Below are 20650 nucleotides of genomic sequence, written 5' to 3'. Positions count from 1 at the left end.
TTAAACTCTAAGTTTCATTAGAAAGGAATTAAGACTTATAATTAAATAGTCTCAGTTAGACACACCCTTAAGAAAAGTGCAAAACTACATTATTTAATTAAGCCAAGTAAATAAGTTATATATAAAATGGAGTAAATCCCAAGCACTGTTTCTTGCTGTTCAGAATTGCATACAATGAATATATTACAATATACTATGCAAAATAATTCGGCATTATCTGATGAAGAAATATTGTTCGAATTATGGCTATCTTTGAAGGATATGAAAGACATATTATTACATCAAATTTACTGGGATTCATCAAAGATAGTCAGCGGATGGAAAAGTCGACTGCTGGGTCAATGTCTAACTCACTCATAATGAAAAGAATACCACAAAACGTTTTTCAGCCTATTGAAATTGTTATCTACAAATGGAGTCCCAAAGTACATCTGGTGTTTCTTGGAGTTCGATGAGTAATTAGAATTTATTCATAACAGAAACATGTTGGCTAGACGAATAAAGAAGCACATGTGATTATTGATGAAAAAGTAATCCTTGGTACAAAGGAAAAGATGTTGCAGAATTTTTAGAATATACAAAACCTCAAAAAGCAGTTTGTGACCAAATTAGACAAAAATATAAAAAATATAGTGATATTGGACTGAACAAATTGTTCAAACACACGAATATAAAACATAATACAATAGTTATTAATGAATCTCGGTTACATTCATTAATTAAGAGGTTAAAAATGAACTTAGCTGAAGACTTTCAGGATTGGGAAACTGAAAAAATTTTGATCGGTTCATAAATATGGAGAACATAATATCAGAAAAGAAATGATAAATTACTACACAAACAAAACATAACACAAAAACTGTATAGAACTACAAAATTAATAAAAAATAACGAAGTAATCATTAAACTGCTGGGAGACGAACAGAAATTTTTTAAGTAAATATTAATATTGCTTTACAGATGTTGTTGTTGTCATCTTCAGTCGAAAAACTGGTTTGATGCAGCTCTACATGCTATCCTATCCTGTGCAAGCTTCTTCATTTCCTAGTTACTACTGCAACCTACATCCTTCTGAATCTGCTTAGTGTATTAATCTCTTAGTCTCCGTCTACAATTTTTACCCTCCATACTTCCCTCCAGTACTAAATTGGTCATCCCTTGATGCCTCAGAACATGTCCTATCAAGTTGTGTCACAAATTCCTCTTCTCCCCAATTCTATTCAAAACATCCTCATTAGTTACGTGATCTACCCATCTAATCTTCAGCATTCTTCTTAGCGCCACATTTCGAAAACAATTCTCTCTTGCCTAAACCGTTTATTGTCTATGTTTCACATCCGTACATGGCTACACTCCATACAAAGTCTTTCAGAAAAGACCTCCTCACACTTAAATCTCTACTCAGTGTTCACAAATTTCTCTTCTGCAGAAATGCTTTCTTTGCCATCGCTAGTCTACAATTTACATCCTCCCTTCTTCGGCCATCCTCAGTTATTTTACTACCCAAATAGCCAAACTCCTTTACTACTTTATGTGTCTCATCTCCTAATCTAATTCCCTCAGCATCACCTGATTTAATTCGACTATGTTCCATTATCCTCGTTTTGATTTTGTTGATTTTCATCTTATATCCTTCTTCCAAGACACAGTCCATTCTATTCAACTGTTCTTCCAAGTCCTTTGCTGTGTCTGACAGAATTACAATGTAATCAGCAAACCTCAAGGTTTTTATTTCTTCTCCCTGGATTTTTATTCCTACTCTAAATTTTTCTTGGGTTTCCTTTACTCTTGTCAGTGTACAGATTGAATAATATCTGTGATAGGCTACAACCCTGTCTTGCTCCCTTCTCAATCGCTGCTTCCCTTTCATGCCCCTCTACTCTTATAACTGCCTTCTGGTTTCTGTACAAATTGTAAATATCCTGTGGTCCCTGTATTTTACCCCTCTCCTGTTCAGAATTTGAGAGTATTCCAGTCAACATTGTCCAAAGCTTTCTCTAAGTCTACAAATGCTGGAAACATGGGTTTGCCTTTCCATAACCTAGCTTCTAAAATAAGTTATAGGGTCAATTGTTTCTAAATTTTTGTGGAATCCAAACTGATCTTCCGTGAGGTCGGCTTCTACCAGTTTTTCCATTTGTCTGTAAAGAATTCGAGTTAGTATTTTGCAGCTGTGACTTATTAAACTGATAGGTCCGTAATTTTCACACCTGTCAAAAACTGCTTTCTTTCTCATACATCTTACCCTCCACATGGAAGAGCTTGGTCATGGCTGGCTCTCCCAAGGCTATCGGTAGTTCTAACAGAATATTGTCTAGGCCTGGGGTCTTGTTTCTGCTTCCGTTCTTTCAGTGCTCTGTCAAATTCTTCATCCATCACACATTCATATATGTCTTCTTCCATTTCCATAATATTGCCCTCAAATACATCGCCCCTGTACAGACCCTTTATATATTCCTTCCACCTTTCAGCTTTCTCTTCTTTGCTTAGGACTAGTTTACCATCTGAGCTCTTGATATTCATGCAGCTAGTTCTCTTTTCTCCAAAGGCCTCTTTAATTTCTCTGTAGGCGGCACCTATCTTACCCCTAGTGATATATGCCACTACAGCCTTACATTTGTCCTCTTAGCCATTTCTGCTTTGCTGTTTTGCACTTCCTGTCGATTTCATTTGTGAGACGTTTTTATTCCTTTTCGCCTGCTTCATTTACTGCAATTTTATATTTTCTCCTTTCATCGATTAAATTCAATATTTCTTGTGCTACCCAAGAATTTCTTCCAGCCCTCGTCTTTTTACCTACTTGATCCTCTGCTACCTTCACTATTTCATCCCTCAGGTCTACCCATTCTTCCTCTACGGCATTTCTTTCCGTGTTCTGGCCAATCGTTCCTTAATGCTGTACAACCTATGGTTCTTTCAGTTTATCAGTGTCCCATCTCCTTAAATTACTACCTTTCTGCAGTTTCTTCACTTTTAAACCACAGTTCATGACCCTTGAAATGTATTACAAAATAAAATTTGGTTCCTAAATCTCGGTCTTATCATTATATAATCAATCTGAAACCTTCTGGTGTCTCCAGGACTCTTCCACATATACAACCGTCTTTCATGAGGTGTTAGCTATGATTAAGATATGCTCTGTGCAGAATTCTAGCCGGTGACCTCTTCATTCATTAGCCCAGTCCATATTCAGCTACTGCTTTCCCTTCTCTTCATTTTCCAATGGTCGAATTCCAGTCCCCCATGACTACTGAATTTTCGTCTCCCTTAACTATTTGAATAATTTCTTTGATCTCATCATACATTTCAATCTCTTCATCATCTGCAGAGCTAGTTGGCATATAAGCTTGCACAACTGTGGTAGGTGTAAGCTTCGTGTCTATCTTGGCTACTATAACGCATTTACTATGCTGTTAGTAACAGCTTATCCACATTTCTATTTTTTATTCTTTACTAAACCTACTCCTTCATTACAACTATTTGATTTTATATTTATCACCCCATATTCACCTCACCAGAAGTGCTATTCCTCCTGCTGCTGAACCTCACTAATTTGCACTATACGAGTATCTAACTTTAATCTATCCATCTCCCTTTTTAAATTTTCTAACCTACCTGTCTGATTAAGGGATATGTCATTCTAATGCTCCGATCTGTAGAACGTCAGGTTTGTTTCTCCTGATAATGACGTCCTCCTGAGTAGTCCCTGTCCAGAGATCTGAATGGGGGACTATTTTATCTTCAGAATATGTTACTCAAGAGGACGCCATCATCATTTAACCATACAGTAGAGCTGCATTCCCTCAGGAAAAATTACAGCTGTAGTTTCCTCTTGATTTCAGCCATTCACAGTACCACCACAGCAATGCTGTTTTGGTTGATGTCACAAGGCCAATTCAATCAGTCATCCAAACCATTGTCCCTGCAATTACTGAAAAGGCTGCTCCCCCTCTTCAGGAACCACTTATTTGTTTAGCCGATCAAGAATTACCCCTCAGTTGTGGTTGCACCTACAGCTGTATCTCTGTCTGAGGCTTGCAAACCTCCCAACCATACACAAGGTCCATGTTTCGTGGAGGGAGGGGAGGACTTACAAGAGAGAGATTATTATATAATAAAACCACATATAGTTCCTCAAAGGAATAATAAAAATTTGAGACTAATGTTTGTTATTTTAAGATTATGTGTTGATAACTATAGATATAATTATTATATTATTACTACACAAAGAAAAACACTAGAAAAACAATTAAATGGAATTGCGAATAGACACCATAATTCTGAAGAAATGTTAAGACTTGGTTATTACCCCAGTTGAATAAATTTATACCAAAGAATGAGCGAAAGATTGAATATTATTGGTTTGCACAGATATTTTAATCTTGTGGATGACTACATACAAGAAGAACTGATTGACGATATAACGAATCTTTATCAGACTGAAAATTACATTATTTGTTAATGAAATTGAAAACCCAATTACTTTATTCATAATTAAATTTTACATAACATTCATAACGATATTTATATACATTTAATAAACTATATATCCTAAATCCATCTGAATCAATTAACTGAAATGTAAAATTCTGAAGTAATTCTGATCTTACATCATTCTTCAAATATATTCTCCCTTCTTCGCCTTCTTTAATAAAACAATCAGCGGAATTAGAATTATAATCAATACTGAACACTTTTAATTTTCAGTAATGAGTTTCATTTGTGTATATAAAAATTTTATAGAATAAATTTTTCTTTATTTACCCAACAGTGATGTGAATTAGCAAATCCTAACCACTTAACATACAACTCATCTCCTTTCTTTCTCAAATCCCAACAAGATATATATGTGGATAACTTTGTTTTTTGCAATTCTTGCTCATAAAATTTTCATTTATTCCACATTCGATGATTTCAGCTTGTGTTTGATTGGATTAGAATGAATAAAACTTTCAAATTCAAACATTTATGATGACCAATTCCTTTAATTTTTCTGATTCTGACTTTATCACCCATGTTATATGTCGGTTTCGTCTCCTTCACAACCAACAAATTAATAGTCTGTAGTCTTTCTCATTTTCTTTCCTTACATCATTTGGCTTCATTTGTATTGTTGAATACTTTGTATTTGTGTAATCATCAACTAGTTTTATAACAACGTCAGCCCACTAATTCGTTGAAGAGCAAATCTCTTCCCCATTTTTATCTTTTAGTAATATATTAAATGTTTCAATTATACATGTTTTTAACTCTGAGAAAGCTGAGTGTTGATTAATGTTATATTTTTTCTTAAGTTCTTGAAATTCTTTACTATAGAATTCTATGCCATTATCTGTTTATAGATTTCTTGGCGTTCTCGCTCAAAATACTTTTTCAAAAGCATCGGCTATATTTTACCTGATTTTCCTTATGTGAAATAGCCCAAGAAAATTTTGAATAAATATTTTTCTTTTATTTATTTTTGAAAATCTTTTAAATTTCCTGAATCCATTTCTACTAGACCATCTAGATCATCTACACTAAATGTGATATCTCTTCTTCAAAAAAAATTCTCATTGCATTATGTAATTCGTTAATACCTTCTTCATCAATATTATCAGTATCTGAAGTGGTGAGTGAACAACATACAAAAATATATTGTCAAATTTAGTCTGTTTAGTTTTACACATAATATGTAAATTCTCCATCTTCCATTTTTAATTGTTGTTCTGTGACGATTATGTGTCCCAAAAATTTTCTGCACTTCAAGCACCAGATATAATTATCCTCTTTCATATATTAAAAATTTCCATCTTAAAAAGTTATTGTTCCATTCTGATACCATCATTTGATTCTAAAATCAGTTAACCAAACATGAGTAATTCAGCAGCAATAGGTACAATTTTAACAAAAAGAGATATAAACAATCTATCTTTTATTTTCAAGTGACCAATTATTTAGTTGAGGGGTATATACAATTTTGCATTTCATTGACATTATATCTTTTTATCTGAATATTAAAATCAGTAGGTGGCAAGTCACCATTTACATTGGATCCAAACACAATAATTTAATTTTTACATGATACTCAAGTAGACATTTCATTATTTCATCATCAGTGACAAAATTAAATTTCACTTTATGTTTGTCACACATTCTTCCTCCAAGATCACTTATTTTGAGTTACATGTGGTGTTAAATCTGCCTTGGAGAAGTAAGCTGTAAAAGATTTTTCTCCTTCCTTTTTTGTAAAATGGTTATCTTTGTGAATCTGATTAAGATGTCTTTTAGGCACATAATCATTCAGGTGCATTAGAATACAGGTTTTTTGGCAAGATTGTTTAATTCATTATCTAAATATTGTTTGGTAACTGAATCATAACCAGCTATAGGACCTTTTAAAATTTACCAACCCTCTACATTTACAATCAATATACCTTTAGTTAAGTAGTTTTTATGCAACTGTTTAATTCAATTTTCTATTTTTGGATCAGTTTAATTTTTAATTTTTTCTAATCCTCCAGATGTTTGCTTTTTTATCATATTTCCAAAATGTCCACTTATTAAACTCAAAATGTCATTTGTTGTTGTTGTTGTTGTTGTTGTTGTTGTTGTGGTCTTCAGTCCTGAGACTGGTTTGATGCAGCTCTCCATGCTACTCTATCCTGTGCAAGTTTCTTCATCTCCCAGTACCTACTGCAGCCTACATCCTTCTGAATCTGCTTAGTGTATTCATCTCTTGGTCTCCCTCTACGATTTTTACCCTGCATGCTGCCCTCCAATACTAAATTGGTTATTCCTCGATGTCTCAGAACATGTCCTACCAACCAATGTCATTAACCTTTTAATTATCTGACAACACTATGAAACAAATGGCCACATATTACTTTATTAAAATTTCGTATCCTCTATACATATAGAACAACTTACTTGAACAAAGATATTTAACGAATTTTTAAGGAATGTTTCCTCCAACTAAATCAAACATTTTTTTTTTTCATTATTCTTATAACAGCATATCCAGTGAGTGCCAACATCATCAGAAGTATCTAAATTTACTATTCCAAATTCTTATTCTCTAGGATGAACAGGCAAATCATCAGTGTCTAAGACATCATGAAAGTGTTTAATTTTTAATTCCTTATATATATATTCTAGGTAAAAATTTGATAAAGGTTTATTATATTCTTTTATTCCTTTTTTCGATTTTATCCATTTTTTCACTTCATTTCCTTTCTTCTCCATTGCTAAATTAATCGATTTTGTTCTTCTAATTTTTTATCATCTTTTTTCTTGTTTGTCACTGCAGTAGATGCACCAGCTGCTGCACCAGCTAATGAATCAATTGCAACTAGTGCTGCTAGTAAAAGTAGAAGTAGTTCTCTGTCATGTTTTGTTAATCCAGAACTCTTTTCTTATAAGGTGTTTAATTATTATTATCATCACAAAAGGAATGACTAATGTTGTGAGCAAACTGGCAGCAGTTTTTTTATCTTGTTTTTTTCCTTTTGAGCATTAGTTAAAAATTTATTAATACTCATACTCTGTAACTGTTATTGACTTTAATTTTTCTATCTTTCACTTTAATTTTGCCATTGGGTAGAAATTTGTGACCCATCCTGAAGTTATTCAGTTATATAAATAAAAATTTCTTATAGGTTTCATCCAGTTTCATCATCTAGTCCCATTCTGAGTTTTCTTTCTTTTTTGTTACGTAGTCGATAATTTTTTTTCACAACAGGTACATTGAATGTTATACGTAAACTTCCACTTGTTTTCTTATCTTGCTTTCTTTTCTGAATTTCTGTTAAGAGATCATCAATACTATGTAACTGTTCTTTATTGAGGATAATTCTAATTGATTTTGCTGTAATGTCGCCACTTCCCGAGGACATACAGGTCTACTGTATGATTAAATGATGATGGCGTCCTCTTGGGTAAAATATTCTGGAGGTAAAATAGTCCCCCATTCGGATCTCCGGGCGGGGACTACTCAGGAGGATGTCGTTATCAGGAGAAAGAAAACTGGCGTTCTACGGATCAGAGCGTGGAATGTCAGATCCCTTAATCGGGCAGGTAGGTTAGAAAATTTAAAAAGGGAAATGGATAGGTTAAAGTTAGATATTGTGGGAATTAGTGAAGTTCGGTGGCGGGAGGAACAAGACTTTTGGTCAGGTGATTACAGGGTTATAAATACAAAATCAAATAGGGGTAATGCAGGAGTAGGTTTAATAATGAATAAAAAAATAGGAGTGCGGGTTAGCTACTACAAACAGCATAGTGAACGCATTATTGTGGCCAAGATAGACACAAAGCCCATGCCTACTACAGTAGTACAAGTTTATATGCCAACTACCTCTGCAGATGATGAAGAAATAGATGAAATGTATGACGAGATAAAAGAAATTATTCAGGTACTGAAGGGAGACGAAAATTTAATAGTCATGGGTGACTGGAATTCGTCAGTAGGAAAAGGGAGAGAAGGAAACATAGTAGGTGAACATGGATTGGGGGGAAGGAATGAAAGAGGAAGCCGCCTTGTAGAATTTTGCACAGAGCATAACTTAATCATAGCTAACACTTGGTTCAAGAATCATAAAAGAAAGTTGTATACCTGGAAGAATCCTGGAGATACTAAAAGGTATCAGATAGATTATATAATGGTAAGACAGAGATTTAGGAACCAGGTTTTAAATTGTAAGAACTGCAGATTGAAACTGAAGAAACTGCAATAAGGTGGGAATTTAAGGAGATGGGACCTGGATAAACTGAAAGAACCAGAGGTTGTAGAGAGTTTCAGGGAGAGCATAAGGGAAAAATTGACAAGAATGGGGGAAAGAAATACAGTAGAAGAAGAATGGGTAGCTCTGAGGGATGAAGTAGTGAAGGCAACAGAGGATCAAGTAGGTAAAAAGACGAGGGCTAATAGAAATCCTTGGGTAACAGAAGAAATATGGAATTTAATTGATGAAAGGAGAAAATATAAAAATGCAGTAAATGAAGCAGGCAAAAAGGAATACAAACGTCTCAAAAATGAAATCGACAGGAAGTGCAAAATGGCTAAGCAGGGATGGCTAGAGGACAAATGTAAGGATGTAGAGGCTTGTCTCACTAGGGGTAAGATAGATACTGCCTACAGGAAAATTAAAGAGACCTTTGGAGAGAAGAGAACCACTTGTATGAATATCAAGAGCTCAGATGGCAACCCAGTTCTAAGCAAAGAAGGGAAGGCAGAAAGGTGGAAGGAGTATATAGAGGGTTTATACAAGGGCGATGTACTTGAGGACAATATTATGGAAATGGAAGAGGATCTAGATGAAGACGAAATGGGAGATAAGTTACTGCGTGAAGAGTTTGACAGAGCACTGGAAGACCTGAGTCAAAACAAGGCCCCAGGAGTAGACAACATTCCATTTGAACTACTGGCAGCCTTGGGAGAGCCAGTCATGACAAAACTCTACCATCTGGTGAGCACGATGTATGAGACAGGCGAAATACCCTCAGACTTCAAGAAGAATATAATAATTCCAATCCCAAAGAAAGCAGGTGTTGACAGATGTGAAAATTACCGAACTATCAGTTTAATAAGTCACAGCTGCAAAATACTAACACGAATTCTTTACAGACGAATGGAAAAACTGGTAGAAGCCGACCTCGGGGAAGATCAGTTTGGATTCCGTAGAAATGTTGGAACACGTGAGGCAATACTGACCTTACGACTTATCTTAGAAGAAAGATTAAGAAAAGGCAAACCTACGTTTCTAGCATTTGTAGACTTAGAGAAAGCTTTTGACAATGTTAACTGGAATACTCTCTTTCAAATTCTGAAGGTGGCAGGGGTAAAATACAGGGAGTGAAAGGCTATTTACAGTTTGTACAGAAACCAGATGGCAGTTATAAGAGTCGAGGGGCATGACAGGGAAGCAGTGGTTGGGAAAGGAGTAAGACAGGGTTGTAGCCTCTCCCCAATGTTATTCAATCTGTATATTGAGCAAGCAGTAAAGGAAACAAAGGAAAAATTCCGAGTACGTATTAAAATTCATGGAGAAGAAGTAAAAACTTTGAGGTTTGCCGATGACATTGTAATTCTGTCAGAGACAGCAAAGGACTTGGAAGAGCAGTTGAACGGAATGGACGGTGTCTTGAAAGGAGGATATAAGATCAACATCAACAAAAGCAAAACGAGGATAATGGAATGTAGTCAGATTAAGTCGGGTGATGCTCGGGGAATTAGATTAGGAAATGAGACACTTAAAGTAGTAAAGGAGTTTTGCTATTTAGGGAGTAAAATAACCGATGATGGTCGAAGTAGAGAGGATATAAAATGTAGACTGGCAATGGCAAGGAAAGCGTTTCTCAAGAAGAGGAATTTGTTAACATCAAGTATAGATTTAAGTGTCAGGAAGTCGTTTCTGAAAGTATTTGTATGGAGTGTAGCCATGTATGGAAGTGAAACATGGACGATAACTAGTTTGGACAAGAAGAGAATAGAAGCTTTCGAAATGTGGTGCTACAGAAGAATGCTGAAGATAAGGTGGGTAGATCACGTAACTAATGAGGAGGTATTGAATAGGATTGGGGAGAAGAGAAGTTTGTGGCACAACTTGACTAGAAGAAGGGATCGGTTGGTAGGACATGTTTTGAGGCATCAAGGGATCACAAATTTAGCATTGGAGGGCAGTGTGGAGGGTAAAAATCGTAGAGGGAGACCAAGAGATGAATACACTAAGCAGATTCAGAAGGATGTAGATTGCAGTAGATACTGGGAGATGAAGAAGCTTGCACAGGATAGAGTAGCATGGAGAGCTGCATCAAACCAGTCTCAGGACTGAAGACCACAACAACAACAACATAGTAAAATGTGATCAATGGTGAAGTCATTCATTTATATACAATGTATAAAATCGTTTACAATCTACATCCAAGTCTATTCCTAATTTTCTCTTTTTATACATTATTCCTGTAACTACAGTTGCTACTAATTTTTATCCAAGTGAAGTAACAGAAACATGCTTTCTCTCTTTTGCTGCTAGCTGAACTAGTTTTTCTGCTTCATGTTTTTTTTTTTGTAAATCTTTCTTATTTCTGTATGCATTGTCATGTTGCTTACTGCCTCATATAATAGATAGATTCCTTGATCTCTACTAGCTAATCTGTCATCCAGTTTAGTAAAAGGTCTGCAGCACAAAAATCCTGTTAAATGCAGCTCTAGCATTAGCAACTTATTTACAACCCAAGTTACTAAGCCATTTCACGTTTTTCACTCTTCCAAAACGTGGGTGGTAAGTTATTCAAAAAGCTAATCAAACATGGTATTGCTTTAGTACAACAGATAATAAAATCATTAAATTTAATAGTAACATTGGTGTAATGCCAGCTTATCTGTTATTATAATTTTTATTTCCAGCTGATTCTTCTCCATAGATTAGTACCAATCTCTCGATTAATTACCATGCATCATTCATTCAAACATATTCAACTGGTTTTCTGGTATATTTTTTCATCAAAGCTTCATCCTCACTTCTGCAGTGAATCATCTACATTTCTTTGTCTCGAACTTGGAAAAATGTCATCAATTTCTGTTATGAAATAGTTATAGTTGACTCCTTCACTTGACTTGAGTTCGTTAGGGTTTTTTTGGACAACACCCCTCGTTGGAACAAAATACTTACATAATTTGTTAGATCAGAACTGGTAAATTTTTTGTTCATATTGTCCATAGTGATCTGTTTGGTAGTCAAATGAGGTGTCAATTCATCTATGCCTTCATATGTCTGACCCCTAATAATTAATTTACCTCCATCAGAATTTACATGTAATTTGCCAATATATTTAAAAGTACCAACAGGTCTCAAGCCAAAAACTGAATCTTCACAATGGTTGATATACTTCAGCATTCTTTCATTGAAGTTTATTTTTTATTGGGTTGCTTTTCTTCCTCTTTATTTCTATTTCTTAACTCCTCTTAATATTTTGTAAATCCTATATTTCTGATTTACTTAGCATTTAGCCTTCTTAAACAGTATCATAGTGTTCAATTGCTGGTATGTCATTAAATTCTTAAAAATAATGGCGATAAGAAACCATCTGCTTTTCAACTTCTGTTTTATTCAGTAGCTTTCAGTACATCATCACCTAAAACCTACAATCCTTTGTTTTCCTTTTTTTTGTTGCATCAACAATAAGGTGATCTTTTTTATATTCTTCATATTCCATACTTATCTCCCATTTTTCAATTTTTTTAAAATTCTTCCTTTATTGTTCTGCTTCATCTAGCTTTTCTTACTATTTCTGGATCATATTTTGCAAGCATTTACTAAAGATAGAAAACATTAATAAAATATTTTTTGGACCCAATGTATCGCCAGGGTTTAAAATCAGTATTAATATACATATTGTTATAAAATTTTTAATTCTACCTATGTACTTACCATCGCTAGGCTTCCTAGTCATGTCTACCAAAATGTTCGCCATTCCAGCGTCTACTTTGTACTAATATATTCCTTAAGATTATCAAAACTTAAATCTGCACCAACAGACTCACAGTAAATATGATTTAAATTTACATCATCCTACCTAGAAATATTTTAAAAATTAAGGTTATCTATCACTAATTGTTTAGGTATTCTTGAATATGATGGAGGTAAATAATAACAATCTTTTCCTTTATGTCTTCCTCCAGTGTTTTCTCTAACCACATCCAGATTTTCAAGAATGAAATGATTAGATACTACTTGTAAATCATTGTGGCATTGATTCATTGGTAAAATTACTTCATTATGAAACTAGTAACCTTCTCGTCATTTTTATCTTCGTTTTTTTACACATTTTAAAAAATTCTTGATATTTCGGTTTATATAAACTTTATAGCAAACATACAAGTGATTGAGTTTATTGCAATTCAGCCATCCTGGAACTAGATTATACTGTCAATCATTAATATAGTTTTTCCACAGCCACTTGGTCCTATTATTAAAATCCGACAGAAGTCATTAAAAGCTTGCCATGTGTATTTTATGATTCTTCTCCATAATTCCTGTTTTTGATTCCCAAGCAATTTTCATTTAATTAATAATTTTTTAATTGATATTAAATGAATCAGTCATTTCAATTGAGTGATAAGGCATCTGTTTTCAAAAAAAGATTGCCTATACATATGTGAGGAAGCTACAGTGATGTTCCACTGGTTGGTTTTTATAAATTCCTATCTCCAGATATTACATCGAAAAGTAATAAACTGTATTTTGATGGAGAGACAATAGAAATTCCTGTTGCTTAATATAGTTTGAAAATCTTAGAAAAATCATTCCTTCAAAAAGCCTACTATACACATTAAAGCAGATGAAATTTTAAATAGACTTACTATCGAGAGTGATGTTAAATTATATATGGACATGAAGGATATTATTGGAAGTATGCTAGGTTCAAAATGGCTCTGAGCACTATGGGACTTAACATCTGTGGTCATCAGTCCCCTGCTAGTATTTAATAACAAAGATATTATTGAAAGTAATTAAAAAGGTGTTGCTAATGATACCCCAAAAATTATTAATCCAAATAATCTATATACATTTGAATTTGGCTGATGGAATGTTCCTAAAGCATACATATCATTTTCATTGAGAATCTAATATTAGTTCCTCAATCAAGCCTAATGCTGAATTTGGTTGACCACTAATTCATGATCCACATTACCATACATTTATTCCAATTTTTGATACTATACAGTACTTAGAAATAACTGTAGCTGATGATAATAATTTGATTGACTGCAATGGAGCTACTGTATAAGTTACATTAGAAATGACTTAATAAAATTTTATCCTTATTAAATGGATAAAATTAAGACGTACCAGTTTCACTCATTCCCTGTGAATGATAAGCCTAAAAATAATTTTAAATCTCCCAAACAAGGAAACAGATATTAACACAAATATTGGAGATGGTTGGACTCATCCTAATCATGCTCAGCTATACATGAACTGGAGTTGATGGTACAGAATGTTCAAGATATGATGGAAAATCCAATAAGAAATTAATTGATAGTTATTTGGTAAAGCTATTTGAGGTTATCACTATAAAAAAAAGGAAATAATGTTTGTCTAGAATTGGATATCTTTATATTTCTTCATCTATCCCAATGCAGTTGACTTCATCTATAGCCAATCGGTTAAACAAACAAAGTCATACCCTAAACAATGGGAAGATAAAACGTAAAAAAATGAAGTACTTTTCCACTACAATTGCTTGGTGGCCTCTTCAAAAGTTATGAAGTAGTGGTTTGTGCAGGTGATATTACCTTAACTTTTACTTGAAGTTCTGCTGAAAACGATCTCATTCTTCAATCTGCTGACCACTTTCAAGCCGGTGTTGAAGATATAATCACACGTCCTAAGGAAGTTGAAATTGTAGTAAAATATGGAAATCCATCTTCCTGTTCTTAAACATGAACCAGAATATTCACTCACTATGGAGCAATAAAGTCTAAAAAATCCTAAGATTCGTATATCTTTCTTTGATTCACAAACCACAGATATTGCAAGATTGAGTGCAAAGAGAAATTTTGAGCTAAATATCACCAATTACTAATGTGCCTTACTTTATTTTTCTTGTCTTTCAAACAAATCGAAAAAATAATTGGAGAATTGTCTCTTTTCTGTTGAGTCACATCATACTACTGAGTATTTATATAAAGAATAGAAGAAATGAAGTTTTTCCTCAAGAAATGTAGAATCTAAATTCACCAAACACTAATCTGAAGGCATAGGATGCTTTCCAAGCTTTTAAGTGAGTGACAAAATGGAGTGGTGATGTAAATCCATACAATTCCATAACAAATCATCCTATCCCTGTCATATATATGTGGAGAAGAATGAATGTATTCACCAAACAGAAAACACCAATGAAGCTGAGTGCCACATTCGGTGCTAAAATTCCAAACGAAACACTTGCCTATATTAGTCATGCATCATACAAAAAATTTAGCATATGATTCTCAGCATAGAATTTTGAGTGAACAATTTCAATGGTCTTAAATGAATAAAAAGTATACAGTTGTTACAGTTGCTTTGCAAAACATTTTAAGAAAGTTACAGGAAAAATTTATTATGTCAGTTAGAAGATGATATCTGATTTTATTTATTATTATTTCTATGGATAGCCCTTTTCATGTAGATTACACTAGCTTTCTGAATTTTTATAATTTGTTGGTATTTGACTGAGAAATAAACAAAAATTGATCTGTTCTGGATCTCAGAAGCGGTGAAGCATTATATAGATCCTACCAGTGTGAGAGAATGGACTTGACTGACCCATTCAGGAAGTGGGCACGACTGATATACACTCCTGGAAATGGAAAAAAGAACACATTGACACCGGTGTGTCAGACCCACCATACTTGCTCCGGACACTGCGAGAGGGCTGTACAAGCAATGATCACACGCACGGCACAGCGGACACACCAGGAACCGCGGTGTTGGCCGTCGAATGGCGCTAGCTGCGCAGCATTTGTGCACCGCCGCCGTCAGTGTCAGCCAGTTTGCCGTGGCATACGGAGCTCCATCGCAGTCTTTAACACTGGTAGCATGCCGCGACAGCGTGGACGTGAACCATATGTGCAGTTGACGGACTTTGAGCGAGGGCGTATAGTGGGCATGCGGGAGGCCGGGTGGACGTACTGCCGAATTGCTCAACACGTGGGGCGTGAGGTCTCCACAGTACATCGATGTTGTCGCCAGTGGTCGGCGGAAGGTGCACGTGCCCGTCGACCTGGGACCGGACCGCAGCGACGCACGGATGCACGCCAAGACCGTAGGATCCTACGCAGTGCCGTAGGGGACCGCACCGCCACTTCCCAGCAAATTAGGGACACTGTTGCTCCTGGGGTATCGGCGAGGACCATTCGCAACCGTCTCCATGAAGCTGGGCTACGGTCCCGCACACCGTTAGGCCGTCTTCCGCTCACGCCCCAACATCGTGCAGCCCGCCTCCAGTGGTGTCGCGACAGGCGTGAATGGAGGGACGAATGGAGACGTGTCTTCTTCAGCGATGAGAGTCGCTTCTGCCTTGGTGCCAATGATGGTCGTATGCGTGTTTGGCGCCGTGCAGGTGAGCGCCACAATCAGGACTGCATACGACCGAGGCATACAGGGCCAACACCCGGCATCGTGGTGTGGGGAGCGATCTCCTACACTGGCCGTACACCACTGGTGATCGTATAGGGGGCACTGAATAGTGCACAGTACATCCAAACCTTCATCGAACACATCGTTCTACCATTCCTAGACCGGCAAGGGAACTTGCTGTTCCAACAGGACAATGCACGTCCGCATGTATCTCGTGCCACCCAACGTGCTCTATAAGGTGTAAGTCAACTACCCTGGCCAGCAAGATCTCCGGATCTGTCCCCCATTGAGCTTGTTTGGGACTGGATGAAGCGTCGTCTCACGCGGTCTGCACGTCCAGCACGAACGCTGGTCCAACTGAGGCGCCAGGTGGAAATGGCATGGCAAGCCGTTCCACTGGACTACATCCGGCATCTCTACGATCGTCTGCATGGGAGAATAGCAGCCTGCATTGCTGCGAAAGGTGGATATACACTGTACTAGTGCCGACATTGTGCATGCTCTGTTGCCTGTGTCTATGTGCCTGTGGTTCTGTCAGTGTGATCATGTGATGTATCTGACCCCAGGAATGTGTCAATAAAGTTTCCCCTTCCTGAGACAATGAATTCACGGTGTTCTTATTTCAATTTCCAGGAGTGTAGATATCAAACCACGCCTTTTGCTTCAGTCCACCATTCTGCCTCGCTTCTTCACTACTAATCGCACAGCAGTTGATAATTCCATTCGTAGATGGCACTAAGGCAGCCTCCATTCAAAAAATTATGGGAATATATTTCGTTTTTCGTGTAAAATATTTTTTTAATCTAGATTGACATATTGATTACAATAGCTCTCTTCTAAAAGATGCAATAAAGTGACGTAAATAATGCATTTGTATCTTAAGTAAATCGATGAAAAGTCTTAATTTGAATAAAGCTTAATACTCAAATACCAACTACATATATGATATGTAAACGGTTTTCGCCAGCTTGTACGTGCTGCTTTAGCTAATGGTTTGGCCAGCCATTACTAAACCATTTGCTGTCCTGAATTCTTCGATAATATCTGGCAGATAATCTGGCAGCTCTCATCTGGTAGAGTCAACGATCTACTAGCAGAAGATGGGACAGCAGCAGTGTCACAGAAAAAAGTGACACATGAGCAGCACCAGAAAAAACTTGGAGGATGAAAATAAGAAGCAAACAAGAAACATCAAGGATAAAACCCTCTGGGTTTCTTTGATATGGCCTGCAGTTTTGCTAAATTTTTGTGATAATTTTTTCTATAAATTGGAACCCCTACTCTAGAAGCTCAATAATGCAAACAATCCTCATTTGTTTAAGAAAATTACTGAGCTACAAGTCAATGCTTGGTATAACATTACTGGATGCGAATATTTTAATACTACATATGGAGAAAAATTTTTTGTGGAGCTTGATAATGAATTTAAAATTATTTTGCCAAACAGATACCCAAAATTAATTAGTGCTTGGGATTTTCAATATTTTGAAGATGGGCACATTAAATAGCAATACATTTACCTTATAGATCTTATAATTAAATTTTCCCCAAAACATTTAAGTCTCAACTTTATTTACGATAATGATGAAAGCAGAAGAAATGAATTAAAATTTGCGCCAAGGCCGGGACTCGAACCAGGTTTTTCTGGCCTACTAGGCAGAAATGCTAACCATTACACCACCAGAGCATGAAGGTCAAGTCCGCTGTACAAACTGCGCAAGCCAAGTGCCCTCCCAACACAAACTTCAATTTATATCTTCATCTTATTTTCCCCCTTACATTGTCACTATTGCCAGGGCTCTCCGGCACTGGAATAGCACCCCAGCACTGGATGGGGAAGCCTAAAATCACATATTGTACATCCAACGCTATGGTGCCTTTCCAGTGCCGGGGAACCCTGGCTGTAGTGACAATCTAAGGGGAAAATAATCTGAAGATATGAATTGAGGTTTGTCTTGGGGAGGGACCTCGACTTGGGGAGTTCATGTAGCAATGGTATCATTGGTGCTGCAGTGGTGTAATGGTTAGCGTTTCTGGGACTGGGGTTCAAGTCCCCTCTGCAGTACAAATTTTAATTCATTTTTCTCCTTCCATCTTTATCGTAGATACAATTGATTAAAGAAAATCAAAATGTTGTTGTGGTCTTCAGTCCTGAGACTGGTTTGATGCAGCTCTCCATGCTTCCCTATCCTTTGCAAGCTTCCTCATCTCCCAGTACCCACTGCAACCTACATCCTTCTGAATCTGCTCAGTGTATTCTTCTCTTGGTCTCCCTCTACGATTTTTACCCTCCACGCTGCCCTCCAATGCTAAATTTATGATCCCTTGATGCCTCAGAACATGTCCTACCAACCGGTCCCTTCTTCTTGTCAAGTTGTGCCACAAACTCCTCCCCAATTCTGTTCAATACCTCCTCATTAGTTATGTGATCTACCCATCTAATCTTCAGCATTCTCCTGTAGCATCACATTTCGAAAGCTTCTATTCTGTTCTTGTACAAACTGTTTATCGTCCACGTTTCACTTTCATACATGGCTACACTCCACACAAATACTTTCAGAAACGACTTCCTGACACTTAAATCTATACTCGATGTTAACAAATTTCTCTTCTTCAGAAACTCTTTCCTTGCCATTGCCAGTCTACATTTTATATCTTCTCTACTTCGAGCATCATCAGTTATTTTGCTCCCCAAATAGCAAAACTCCTTTACTACTTTAAGTGTCTCATTTCCTAATCTAATTCCCTCAGCATCACCCGACTTAATTCGACTACATTCAATTATCCTCGTTTTGCTTTTGTTGATGTTCATCTTATACCCTCCTTTCAAGACACTGTCCATTCCATTCAACCGCTCTTCCAAGTCCTTTGCTGTCTCTGACAGAATTACAATGTCATTGGCAAACCTCAAAGTTTTTATTTCTTCTCCATGGATTTTAATACCTACTCCCAATTTTTCTTTTGTTTCCTTTACTGCCTGCTCAATATACAGATTGAATAAAATCGGGGAGAGGCTACAGCCCTATCTAACTCCCTTCCCAACCACTGCTTCCCTTTCATGCCCCTTGACTCTTATAACTGCCATCTGGTTTCTGTACAAATTGTAAATAGCCTTTCGCTCCCTGTATTTTACCCCAGCCACCTTTAGAATTTGAAAGAGAGTATTCCAGTCAACATTGTCAAAAGCTTACTCTAAGTCTACAAATGCTAGAAATGTAGGTTTGCCTTTCCTTAATCTTTCTTCTAAGATTGCTATGCAATCCAACTGATCTTTCCCAAGGTCAGCTTCTACCAGTTTTTCCATTCGCCTTTAAAGAATTCGTGTTAGTATTCTGCAGCTGTGACTTATTAAACTGATCGTTCGGTAATTTTCACATCTGTCAACACCTGAAAAATAACGACAATGAATTTCACAATTTGGAATTTAGTTTAATTTTTAATTCATAAATACACAGTGCTAAGTCGTGCATACCAAATTATTTACATTTTATTGTTTTACTTTGGTGCCCTGTCCCCCTACTGGTTCGCAATAAGTAGAGACATTAATTTGCTGTTCAGTATATCCAAAATGCCCACTTTTGGTAATATGGAGAATCAGTCTGAAGTTTGGTAAATTTCACGATTGCTAGCTTTTTTTTCAGACAGATTTAGAGGACTAACAAGAGAAACAACTTCTTTCGTACCATATAAGCCTTCATGGTGGGAACCATGTACATGTAACAGTTCGCCCTATTTCTTGCTGTTCAAATAGCTGCTATTAATCCTAAGTCCCATAAAGAGATCCACCTCTCAATGTTACACTTCTTCAGTGACTGAGCTGAGTCATCTTTGTGTAAGTGGTACTTGTTTAAATATTTGCAGAACTAAATACAAATATAGATAACCGTGACCATTCACTTCTGAAATGGATTACTTTTTAAGTATTTTCTGGCTCACCTTCATATGGGGAATAGTTGCATATTTATGTTCATAGGGTCAAGGTGGATATTTGTTCCATGACAAGAAGATAAGAAGCACTTAAATTTATCGCTGTGGGTTATAGTTAAATTGCTAGTCGTATCGAAAAAGTAAATATCATTGTCCGAGTAAGTAAAGAAATTCGTTTTTCGACACAAACTGCCATATAACGGTGACTCAGGCGACTCATCCTTCCTTCTGTAGTGTCTTCAGAGCCAGTATTGAGTGTTATGCTACAAAAATAAGTATGCAACTTCAGCATGCCCCATCTGAAGATCAGCCAGATAAGGCTTGAAAATTGGTGGGAGTTTTCTGCTTTTATAGTAAGTTAATACACTTTCATATGTGCTACACTGTCCATAACTGATAAGTTTAAATTTATTTTTGGGCTATGGGCTTTTCCAGTAGAACACATAACTTAAAAACAAAGACCAAATACAAATTAATTATTTTGTTGGCTTGCACTGTGATCAAAGTAGAACGACTTCACTATCGGTAGTGTTAGCTTTCTGTAATAAGTACAGGGTGGCTATGATTAAACATTCACTGCTGGAGGAAGTGTAGACGGAAAATTGCCACCATGTGGGCAC

General features: G+C 36.2%; 1 protein-coding gene across 1 annotated transcript in view; it reads left to right on the top strand.

Annotated features, from left to right (window-relative positions):
* The window catches only part of LOC126092733 (uncharacterized), a 179117-nt gene that overhangs the window by 101286 nt on the left and 57181 nt on the right, over positions 1-20650 (top strand). The gene's annotated exons all lie outside the window — the stretch shown is intronic.

The sequence above is a fragment of the Schistocerca cancellata genome, chromosome 7 (assembly GCF_023864275.1).
Source record: "Schistocerca cancellata isolate TAMUIC-IGC-003103 chromosome 7, iqSchCanc2.1, whole genome shotgun sequence".
Taxonomy (NCBI): Eukaryota; Metazoa; Arthropoda; class Insecta; order Orthoptera; family Acrididae; genus Schistocerca; species Schistocerca cancellata.
Note: the sequence above shows the minus strand (reverse complement) of the source record. Positions and strands in the feature narration are given on the sequence as shown.